Source organism: Corvus moneduloides, chromosome 4, assembly GCF_009650955.1.
Source record: "Corvus moneduloides isolate bCorMon1 chromosome 4, bCorMon1.pri, whole genome shotgun sequence".
Classification (NCBI taxonomy): domain Eukaryota; kingdom Metazoa; phylum Chordata; class Aves; order Passeriformes; family Corvidae; genus Corvus; species Corvus moneduloides.
In genome coordinates, this window is record NC_045479.1 from 54,643,278 (window position 1) to 54,655,687 (window position 12,410).

At 41.9% G+C, this 12,410-nt stretch overlaps 1 protein-coding gene across 5 annotated transcripts in view; it reads left to right on the forward strand.

Moving 5' to 3' along the window:
- PLXNB2 (plexin B2) overlaps window positions 1-12,410 on the forward strand; it is a 263,743-nt gene that overhangs the window by 91,660 nt on the left and 159,673 nt on the right. The gene's annotated exons all lie outside the window — the stretch shown is intronic.

The following is a 12,410-nucleotide window of genomic DNA, read 5'->3' on the forward strand; positions in this document are numbered from 1 at the left end:
AAAAGGGAAACAGTGGGAGGGGAAATAAAATTTTAGGAAGAGCCAAGTTAAGGAAACAAGTGTATTCTAGTGTTTAACTAGTATCTGGCCACCTGCCAGTTTGGGAGGGTTTTGTTTAAGTTTTTCGTTTTGTTTTTTCTGGGGGGAGGGGGTGTTGTTTGTTTGTTTTGAATGCTTCTGTGTTTTATTTTCCCTTAAAAACAAATGAGGAAAGGAAGATTCAAAATACAGCGTTCCATGCACGTGTGCTGCAGAGTGAATAAAAGTGAAGACAGCTGTTCTAAACCAAAAATGTACACTCTGCCTTCACACACTCATTTATGTATTTAAAATCATGATTTTTTCAACTGTAGGAAAAAGCAGGAAATCACACAGAAATAGCCACTATTTAAGCTTGTTTAGAAATGCACACCAGGAAAGATGAGTATCACTGAGGAACAAAGGTGGGTCCTGTGGGGGATGTGAATGTAAGAAGTGTACTCACTGAAAGCAAGTAATTGCAGAGTAATTTTGCTGTGGAATTTTAAACCAATTATGTGAATAACAGAGCATATGTTCCGAAAGTAATCAGAAGTGGGTTTGTGTGCGTATAGCTAACATGGTTTCAGAAAGCCTCTGCCTGACCAGGGTTAGTGCGCCCACAGCTGAGACAACGTGAGTGGGTTGCGTGTTTGGCTGTACATCATTGCCTTGCTGAAAGTCAGCCTTTCTCAATCTGGCTCTCCCATGGTAAATCTTCCCAAAAATGTACAAAGGTGTGTCTGATAATACCTAGTGCCTCAGTTTGTTTCTGCGTCTGACAGGAAAGTCTGGTGTTCAAAAGGTGCTTGATCTTATATTTTGCAATTATTAAATGTTTTGATAAGCTGCATCAAACTACATCAAATTTTACTGAAATTACTGCAAGTTTCACATAACAGGACTGATTAAAGGTGCTATTTCAAGAAGCCTTCACTAATCTAGTTGTTTCTTGAGCTCTGTTCTTTTGAAAGGGAGATTTGCATCCTTTTGCTTTTTAATAAAACGAGACAAGTACTCAAAATCTACTATCAGCAGTTTGGCTTGAACACCAAGGCATGTGGCTTATTGCTCTCCAGAACATGGAGGATATTAAATGTGGATATTAATTTTCTTCTTTCTTCCATCACAAAGAAAATAGGAATGCTCATACGAAAAAGAGGGAAACAGTTTAAGGGATTCTTCAGCATTGCCTTTCATGGTATGCAATTGGGAATTTTGATGCCCAGTGGATATGAAATGTTTCCTAATGTTAAATGTATGTAAATAAGTATAAATCATGATGGTTGGGTGTTTTTTCTTTTTTTTTTCCTTTTACAACCGTTAAAGCACCTACATGGTAGTGCACTTGACAAGTGAAACAAAAACTGTGAGCTCTCTGCTAAGCTTTCTTCTGTTTCTAAGAGGTTTCAACATGCCTCCTTAATCTTTGAAGTTTTCTCTTTAAATGGGTGGTCAGTGTAAGCATTTCTGCAAATTCATTTCATGTGAAGATTTTGTCTCTGAAGTCGTTCAACTAAGCATAGCAGCAAATCTGATTCATTTGTGTGGCACTGAACTTCACATGTAAATCATGCTTCTAGTAAGTCACTATTGTGCTAGGAGGTGCTAATGGCTGCCATCAATCAGGGTTGGAAAAAGTTGTTCTCCTCTTCTCCCTCAGACTAAATGAGACAGCAATTAAATGCCCTTTTGTTGCATGATAGCTGAGACAATGGAAATCAACGTCCAAAGCACAAAGCAGAATGGCAAGTCTTAAGTATAAGCTAAGCCATGTGTCCCAAGGGATTGGCATGTTGATTTGCTTACAGCTGAGAGGGTATAGGAAAGGAATAACTGGGGAGTGTAGGCAGCAGGAGAAGCAGTAATGCTCCTTGGACCGAAGCCAGAAGGGAATATTTGCTGGGAAGACTTCTCGGTGGGGCTGTGCTGCCATGATCTTGCCTCCATGCAACCCAAGCTCAGCTGACAGTACAAATTTGATCTGGAATAGGCCCTGGTATAAGACCATGATCATAAAATACGATACTGTGAAAAACGAGGTTCACTCTCCTGTGAGAATTTAAAGAGTTTAATATAAAGACAATAAGAGACACATAAAATAAAGCAAAGGGATAACGGCCGGGTGCCTTGGCCCTCTGCCAAGAGCACACCTGATGCTCGAGGCGAGTCCTTTTTATACCATTTTTACTGTCTGTTTTCTATTAATATTAAAACTTTTCCCGGAGCTGTTCTGCATGGCCACTCCTTGGTTCCGCCTTTTTAGAGCATGCGTAGTCTTCTGCCTTGTGGTTCTGTTTCTTTTGATTCTTGGGGTTGGGCTCGCTAGGTAAGAGTCGATGGTAGGGTGGATCTCTTAATTCTCCAGGCAGTCAGGGCTGATTGCAGCTTTGGGCCTCTTTGCCCCCCGGGCAGAGCGGTCATAGCGGCTCTGGGCTCTCCTGGCCGGGCAGAGCAGCCTTTGGGCCCTTTTGTTCTCTGGACAAAGTGTTGATTAGCAGCTTCTCGGGCCTCATCCTCTGTTCCCTTGGAGGTTATCTTGCTCACACTTGCTAACATTCTTGCTAAAAAGAGAGAAAACTACATCCACACAGCAAAAAAGCATTTCTAACATTATATAATATCTACCTTTATACTTTGCGAGAAGCCAATATTATAATATATGTTTATAACAATACCATGTTTGTTTGTGGTATGTTTTTACACTGGCCGCTCAAGAATGGACCGTATCTGATCTGGTGAGGAGCCTACTAACATAAACTTCACCTTTCAGCTTTTTTGAAAGTGCTTCAGCTGGGAAGATGCGTTTACACTTGACCAGTGCTGTTACTGTAGTGGTTTAGATCCCTGGAATAGGATTTGCTGCATCCTGAGAACAATATTCCCACCCCCCTAAATGCCATCACTTTGTTCCTGAGTTCTTGATAGGTGCAAAACTTACTCTTGCATCTCTCCTAAATAAGATTGCACTGTAAGGAAACCCAGTTTGCTCATCCGTTTCTTGTAGATGCAAACAATGCATTGAGACTCAAACCACGACATACTCATTAACTGATTTCATCCAGAGGACATGAAATCACTGAGGTGGCTGAATGTGTTTTGCCTGTCTTCTTCCCTCCAGACCTGCTCCAAAGCTCATTATGTCAATGGGACACTTCCTTTTGACTCCAGCTCACAATTCTGCCTTGGCTTTATTGCCTTGCTGAAAGGGCCTTGAGTTACACAGGACTGCTTTGTCTCTAATCTGTGTGGGGTTTTTGTTTTTGTTGGGGGTGGTTTTTTCTGCTTTTGTGCAAAATTGTAAATGCATTGAGAACAACAAGCCATTGCATTTACTAATGGCAAAGCACACTACTGTCATGCAGCTCATATGCTGTTGGCAGAGCTATATGATGCTTTGCAGCAGCTGGGCTCAACTGAGAGAAAGCCTTTTGCAAGTTTAAGGCTTGGAAGAAATGTTACAGTAAAAAATTATTTTATTTTTGTGCCTGAAAAGAATTACACACAGATGAGCAGAGTCATCTGAGGTAATACAAAAATTTGACCAAAAGAAAATTTATCTGCTTGGAGAGCTCTGTATTGAATTCTTTCTGTGTGGTGCTGTATCTGTTACAGCTCTTTTGAGGGCTAGAACAAAAGAAAACTACCTGTATTAACAGGTCCACAGAAATCAACAGGCATTAGCAATGGCCTCTTACAAAACCTGTTAGTGTTCCTTGTCCTTATTGCTCAGTGCTAAGATGCTGTCTTTTGCTTGTGTCAGAAAACACAGGAAATCAGGGAGACACTCTTCAAACTCATAGTCTACTGCACTCGCATTTACTCTTTGGCAGTACTGACAGCTGCTGTGAGTGACACACTTCTCAATCCCACTGTCCTCATATCAATTCAGGTGTCCACCTTTGATGTTGACTCTGGCTCTCGCCACAGCTTGCACCTCACTTGTGCATCAGGTTCTCTATTAAAGTAAAACCGAGACCCAAGGAACCAGGAGAGACTCTCTTTGGGCACAGCAATACACTGCCACATTATATACTGTTTTATATTTAATTACTATGTGTGTAATTTTAAATAATCACAATTAGGCTTTTTTAAGCATCTACTTCTCTGTTGCAAGCCTTCAGCAGTTCAATAAAGCAGAGCCATTGACTCGTATTTGATGTGTCCATTACCTCCTGCAAATGCTTTGGAATACAATGGAGTAGCATGCAGACTTCAGAGCTGTCATGACGGGTATTAAGAATGTGTCAAATCCCAGTGATGACTGATAACATATCTGTCATTTGTGATGGGATTATTAGGAAGAGAAAAGCCACTAGGAGAAAGATACTCTAGACAAAAAAAGGCGGGGGGGGGGGGGGGGGGGAGGGGGAGAGAAGACAAAAAGAGAGAGGATTTACTGTTCTTCAGAGCTCCCTGGTTTAATTAAACCTTGTCTAGTCCATAAACAAATCTATTACTTATCTGTATGGTTTGGCAGCTTATGCACTTCAATGCTGCTGCAGTAATTCCATGGAATTTACATTTCTCTTTGGTGGATAGTTGCGCTATAGGTATTGTAGCTATGAAGAAGATTCTTGACCCACCTGTACATGGAAACAGCTAGTGCAAGAGTACTCTGTTTTTTGATTTCTTATCAAAAGTTTAACGGAGTACCATGGAAGAAAGAATTCAGCAGGCACATAAAATATTTTCTGCATGGAAAATTATGTAGAACCAAGAAAAGAGAACGGTCTGCCAGTGCCATTTGATTTGCATCTTTGGTTCACAAAAGAAGGATTGCTTCTTTTTTTAAAGCCTGAATGTGTATCTTCTGTGACTGTAGAAAGAAAGCTGAGCTTCATCTCACTTGTAAAACTGGGCTCTGCTGAATGAGTCCAGTGTGTCTAGTACACAGGCATTTTCAGGTGTTTCAGGCTGAGCCATAAACACATCCAAGATCTACAAGCAGTTAAATATTAAGACAAAGGAAGCATCTTGTCCGGCTGCCTCCTGGTGTTCCAGCAATGCCAGAACAGAGGTGATCTGAGTTTCTTGCTGTCAGCATCTTTTGGTGCGTGAGTATCCCCATCCCCAGGAGCAGCTAAACAGTGTAGTTATCTCATACGGCCCCGACACACAGAGATCAATTTGGCAGACATATTAAATGTCAGGAGAGGGAGAGACTTGAAGCTCAGTGGACTGAGACAACTGTTCCTTGCTGTTATATGCTCCCTTAAATCCCCTTTCAACAGCGATTCAGCAGCCTTTGAGCAGAGACTCATCACGGTGTCCAGATTGTCCCTTTATCCTTTCTGCTGATTTATCTTTTAGCTGTATATGAAAATGGACCTGGTCTTATCTCTGCCCCTTCCACAAGCACAGCCAAGGTGCTCCTCAGCTCTTTCAGAGTCCCAGACCATCAAGGAAGCAAAGGCAGTAGAGGTCAGTGCAGTGCCCAAGTGGGCACTTGGTGCCCCTGGATTGTTGCTGGAGGGCAGCTGCTGTGTTGGGTGTTCAGCCAGGAGGTACTGTTGGCCATCCATACTGGATGCTTGGAGAGGTACAGCTGCTCTGAAGGTGAGCAAAGGATAGTCTCAGGTTTGGGAAGCAGAGATGGATGGTGGAGAGACCTGTGTGAAGACCAAGCTGTAGCTGTTGTGTCACAAAGTGAACAATATTTGATTGATATTTGAGTGGTCATTGGTATGTGAGAGGCATACAGTGACCTAGCCAAAAGCCAAAGGTTCTCACGTGGCTTTGGACCATTCCTCACAGTCACCAACAGCAAATCAGCTGACCTACACTGCCCGTGTCTGCCTGGTGTCACACAGCACAGGCAAGCCAAGCCTACCCTTCTCCAGATGAGCCCACTGCTCTCCTCCAGAGGTGCAAGCTCCCCTCTTGGGTGAGGTGACTCCCCACAGCCCTGCCAGGGCTGGGGTGGGCAGCCAGCCTCCTGTCCCTGCTGAGCATGTGGCAGTGGCCGTGTGGCTGCTGCGGCAGCACAGACTGTGAGCTGCAGGGTGAGCAGGGACGGTACCACTGTGTGCGTGCTCGCAGCAGGATGCTGTGTGTGCACTGTAGGGGAAGAGCAGGCACTGGGGCTGTTGCAGCATGCCCATGGGCTCACACCCTTGCTTAACTCATGGAAACTCACTCACGTGTCCAGGGCCTCAGGAAACACCTTTTATTTTTCACATCTCTAAATGCACATTCACCCCGCCCACAGAGGCTGGCTGAGCAAAGATCAAAATGCAACCTGAAGCAAGGACACCAGCTTTTAAATGTGATGTATTGCAGCTTAATTAATTTCCTGAGGTAGAAGGTTCTCTCAAGCTCCTCATGGCAAGCATCCCAAAATAGTGGTTGGGGAACCCAAAGTTGGTTTAGCTTAAGGAATGTTGAAGGAGCCTGATTTTTTTTTTGTCTCCAGAAGCTGAACTCAGCATTTCTTCACAGTACCTTGAACTGTACACCCAGAAACCATTAATCACACTATAAAATCTTCGCTTCAACTCCTCCCTTTAATATGTAGGTGATTACCATACCGTTTGTTAACACTGTGTCTAGCTGGCTGACAGCACCTCTGTTTACACTGCTAAAATTTGGGTTTGAAAGAGGAAGGGTTGTGGAGAATGGTGCTGCAGTGGAGAGCCTTCCTCCACCAGTCTTAGGTTTGGATTTGGCCTCAAGTAGATGCCACACAGATGTTGATATATATTAGTGATGGGCGGTCCATGGTGGCTAACTTTCCTCTTCAGTGGTGGCCTCTTAGGGAGGACACTGGTGTAAACAGGGACTGCTGGCAACATTCACTCATTCACTGTCTTTTTTTTTTTTTTTTTTTTAACCCCACAGTGCTCTCATTGTCTTTTTTATACTCCCATATTTAATAGATTTGCATTCTGAATGGATTTTCTGTCCCAAGAAAGGACTACAGTAAAGTGCAGATGAGCTTGGAATACTCCCTGGAGAAAGCTATTCCTTCCCTGTAGTCTCTCTCTTTTCCCCAATTCACTAGATTTTGTCAGTTTAAGAGAAGAAATGGAAACACTTATCTGGGAGCTATTGAAGAAGTTGAGTTGAGACTCAGTTATTTCTTTTTTTTTTCGTTTTGCTGTACATGAAATGTCCTCAGATAACACAGAAAATTAAGAGGTTGAGGGAGTCACCACTGAAGATCATTGAACTTTCCATAAAATTCCTTTGAGTGTCCAAGATCAACAGTGCCCTGGATGGTCTCAGTGTGCTCAGTTTTACATAAGCTCACACTTAGCTACAGTTCAGCTCTTGATTTATTTTTTTATTTAGTGGCTGGATTAGAACCATGCTTTGAAAACCAAACCAAAGCATGACTACTATCCAATTTAAATACAAAAAGATATCTTTAACCTGAAAAGAGAAAACCACTTTGCGAAGAAAGACCTTTGTAACTCCAACTCTTGAGTTCATTGAACATTTGAATTAAAACTGATTTCCATATTTGTTTGGACAAAGTAAAACATTTCAAAAAATTAAAGATATCAGCAGTGCTTGGTAGTTGCTCTTTGGGGGAGGGGATCTGGAAAGCAAAATATTGCAACATGACTTTTTGTTGATAATGAACAAGCCTAGTAGGAGATCTCTGTTTTGAAAATATGTAACTGCTGACATGAGGATGTCGGAATATTTTTAGTCCTGATAAAGAAAAACATTCTTTGGGGTTTCACTAATCTTGAATAAAAACACGTTAAGCTCTGGTTGCTCCGCTCTGGATGGTAGCATTACAGTATGTATAGGGAAGATTTCTTTCACCTGTGAGTTTCCTCTATTGTTTCCACCTCTAAGAGTTTTATACTGTATTTAGAGGTGAGGGAATGAGAGAGAGAAAGAGAGGTTTGGTTATGAGGAGAATAGTGTACTACACAAGGGTCTTTGGTAAGACTTTCAAGGTGGTGTTTGCAAATTGAAATGTTGCAGCTAAGCTTAGGTAAAACTAAAAAATGGTATTCATTTTAATTGGTTGGTTGCACGTGTCATTCTGCTAGTCCCATCTCAGCCTATCTGTAGTTTCCAGCCAACTAGGACCTCCCTGGTTACCTGATAAATGATGGAAAGTGGCTCAGTGAGTAGTTCCGCCAGCTCCCTCAGTGGATCCCTTGGGTGGATACCGTCAAGCCGCATAGACCTGTGTGTGGAAGTGTGTAGCAGATCACTGCCCCTTTCCTTCTGGATTATGGAGGCTTCATTCTGCTCCTCATCCCTGTCTCTGAGATCAGGGGACTGGGTACCCAGAGAGCAGCTGCTCTTACTATTAAATACTGAGGCAAAGAAGGCATTAAGCACCTCAGCCTTTTCCTCATCCTTTGTCCCTATGGACATGTCCCTATGGAAGGAGATTCTCCTTAGCCCTTCTTTTCTTGCTCATATATTTATGGAAACATTTTTTTATTGTTGTAGAATAGTCATAGAAAATATCTTTAATGTGCTACCTGACAAGCATGATATCTGTAGTATACAAATTTCTTTTCCTCTGACCTCTTACACACCAACTGTATTGAGAAAAAGTTAATTAAATGGGAACAATGTATTTATTGTGACTTGAAGTTGCTTTTATTGCAGTTGCCGTTGTTCAGGTTCCCAAAAAGGAATGAAAAAGCCTGGTTAAAAATGCTCTCCAAGCACTCTGTTTAAGGGTGGCTCTTTTTTCAACTGCCAAAAAGTAGCAACAAACTATAGAGAAAAAATCTCTTCTTTGTAGTTCTAGTCCCTTGAATCTTGATGCAAAATGGTTTATAGTCATTCACTTCCAGATTTAGTTTAGCTTAGTTTTAGCCTTGGTCATGGGCCACCAGTATGTTATGCTCTTCTATAAATGGACTGTGCATCCCTTGATAACACCTTGAAAAAATAGTCATTTTGGGGCTTTTTTGAAGCAGCATCCAGCTTCTCAGATCAATGTGCCCCTTGTAAATCTTGCAATTTAAGTTCCTCATGGACTAACGGGCTTGCGGTGGTGCTCTCAGACTCTGATCACAGTCCTCTCCATCCTGTACCTTATGTCAATATTTCTACTTCTCATGGATGCATGTAGTCAGAGGCTGGTAAGGAGAAGGGAGTGAGAGAATTTCACACATCGGTAAGAGCAACACAAATGCTGTAGCAAGCTTTAAAATGGAAGGGAAATATTTAGAAGAGTGACAGAGGAATTGGTTACACCTAGACAGGAGAGCAAATAAAAGCAATCTGCCTTTCTGCATGACATATATTCAATTAGTCTGACACATCAGAAACAAAAATTCTTAACAGAAAGGCAGGAACAGTAAGAAGGGAGGAAGAGGATGGATAAAAATTTAGCAGAGCACTTCAGAACAGGAACATTTCTGCTGTGTAGAGCTTGACCTAACGTAACTTTCTGGAAACTGTATAGGCTAACACAAAAACTATTTTTTGAATTTAGGGCAGAACAGAGAATTGATTATGTCATGGCATGTAGCATGCCATAACAGAAGCAGGGCTTCTGAGGAGACAGAATTGGTTTTGTCAAGCAAAATTGCATCATTAGGGAAGTAAGAAGCAGTAGGGCTCCAAGCCTTTTCAGAGGGACTTGGCTTTCTGGACTCTGCACTCACAATCTTACCCTTGGTCTCCAACTTACCCATCTGCCTCATGATCTTTGCATGATGGCCTAATGCTTAAAAAGTGTTTTGTGGCTTAAAACTTATTTTTTACCCTGCAGTTATCCGTCAGGTCTGCTGAAGAGTCAGCCATCTGTACGGTTACTTATATTACTGCGTGTTTCATATCTGGCACGCAAAAAAATATGTTTATTCTTTTCCTCCTGGTGTGAAAGCCATTCTCAGTCAATAAGCTGTCAAGCTACCCTTTTGTCATCACCGCCTAGTTGTGTTCTTTCACATCAAGTCTTCTGCATCTTGCCAGTCTAATGTGTTAAATTCTTTGACAAGAATGTTCCAGTTTGGGAGCACTAAGAGCTTTGCTTGTTTTTCTTCATGAATGGAATGAAATGCTTCTCGGGTGAAAATACAAGTACAGTAGAAACTGAAGAATCCAGGCTTTCTTCATAATCAGCAGAGAAAAAATGAGCACTCTGGAGTGTTATCGACTGCAGCCCTTGAGCTCTCCACCTTGGAGAAGAGTAGCAGCATTCTCCAAGTGCCTGGTTTTCTCAGCTGATAAAGAGAGGTTCGTTGGCTCCCTGTGAGAGCTGTTTGCATGCTGTTGCTGTGCAGTATTAGGAAAGATATGCTCTAGCATTTTGGTTTCAGCAATGAAACAGCTAAGCAAGGACCTGTGTCTCTTCTACCATGTTTCTGTTTACAAATAAACAAATGGGTACCAAAACCTATTTAGCTTGTGCCTCCAGTTCACATGTTAAAGTTCATCTGTGACGTCCTTTCTCCTCCCCCTACCCAGTTTGGCTTCTTGTTCTTGGAAACAAGCTTGGCTGCAAAAAGATTGCTTTAAAGTTTGAATATTCAAACTGAAGCTGAATCTAATGAAGTACTGCAAAAATAAGCTGTTCATGTCCCTTTCCTTAGAATTCTTGCACAGAATTGCCAGGAAAGCTTTACCAATACATGTAGTAAACAGAATATTCTTCTCTAACATTAGCCTTTTCCCTGCTATGCCTGGTGAACTCAGTCCAAATTGATGTTTTGAGACTATCTTATATTTCACATATTTTTTATAGTCACAATTAAGCAGAAAATGGGATGCACTATTTAAGGTCAAAATAATTTTGACTTCTGCCTTCCACAAATTGTATTTAGTGCTCTTGGTGGCCTTCTGAAAAGCTGTTTATCCTCAAGATGGTCTCAAGCTTTGCACAAAAGGCAAGGATGGAAAATGTTTAGGACAATTACAATTTCTTCATTTGTAATATTTTACAAAGGGCTTTTCCCTCCGATATCAGTGCAGTTTTCCACCTATATTTAGTCTCATACAGCACTGCATATTTTTTTTTATATGAAAATACATGATAACCTGCAGCAGGCAGCAGGGAAAAGTGTGTGCGTTAGGGTAAAGCTCTATGTCCACTCCATGAACAGCTGAGCTGCTGGAGGACTTCAGTGTGGGCAGGCAGAGCTGGCCAGGCAGAACGGCTGAGCCATAATTGTCCCTTCTGTGATAGGGCTGCTCCCATCCAGGATGATGTGAGCTCCACTGGATAACTCTAACCAACACCAGTGCCCAAGGAGATTTATGGTAACAGGAGATACTTCGCTTGATAGAGCAAAAAAATCATCTTGTGATAAAAGGCGCAGGACTTTAGTGGGCTTCCCCTGTGGACTGTGCTGGGCCAGGGTGGCAAGTGTTGGGGGGCAGTGGTAATACTGTACCACTCCAGCTACCCCCTGAAGAAAGAACTTGTCCAAAGTCCCAGTTATATCTGAATTTCAACCCTCTAACCAGGTTGCTGCTTTTGGTTTAATTCCTGCCATTATTGTCTGGTGTTCATCTCTGTTGTGTTGATTTACTGGTCTTGGTGACAGCCAGTCACTCGTGAACTGTATTTTCTTTTCAAAATGTATTTTCTTTTATTAGCTTATGAATTTTCACAAGGTGAACTGATGTGCTTGGGTCCATATTGTTTATAATTTCATTTTATTCCTTTTCTTTCTTAACTAAATAGTCTTATCCTTTCCAGTTGTGTTTCATATGGAAGCTTTGCAAGGATGCATTGCATGTGTTTTATTTTAATTCATTATACATCAACTAGTGATTTATATATATAAAAATACATGTCTAGCTAATATCTTTGTTTGTTTAGTACTGAAATGCACTTTTCCAAAGCGATGGGCCTATAATACATTATTTAAAGGTTTCTGACTCATGATTGCAGGCGTAATTTTTGATACAGGGTAATAGCAGAAGTAAACTTTGATCTGGGGCTTTTCACTTCTGAAAGGAAACAGTTTCCTGGACCATTTGCATACCTTCCTTCTCCCAGGCTCTTGCTGGATGCTGGATAGAGTGAGGTGTTTTGTCATCTCTGCCTAAATGCATCCTCTAGTGCAGCAGCTTGTGAGGTGGCAGCCCCCAGGCTCTGCCCCACAGGGACCTGACAGGTCTGATGGGTGGGTACCTGTACAGCTTTCTCCTTTGAGAGTCTCATTTTGCAGCTGGCTGGAGCGAGTGGAAAAGTCCTTCCAAAAACTGTCACTGATTCACTTGAAAAATTATATTTTTCACTTCAGCAGAGCAAAAAGGAATGTATATGCCTGTATTTCAGACCAATATGACTTGTTCATGCTTTGTTATCAGATGGTGCAGCTTTTCCTATGCTGGTGCTCCAAGCCAGCCGCCTTGTTTCCCTCGAGGCACAGGGCAGTGATTCTGAACTTGCTCCGTGCTACCTTCTCTTGAAATGCTGCTGTCCTTTGAACTTCTTTCCCCAGGCCTGGCAA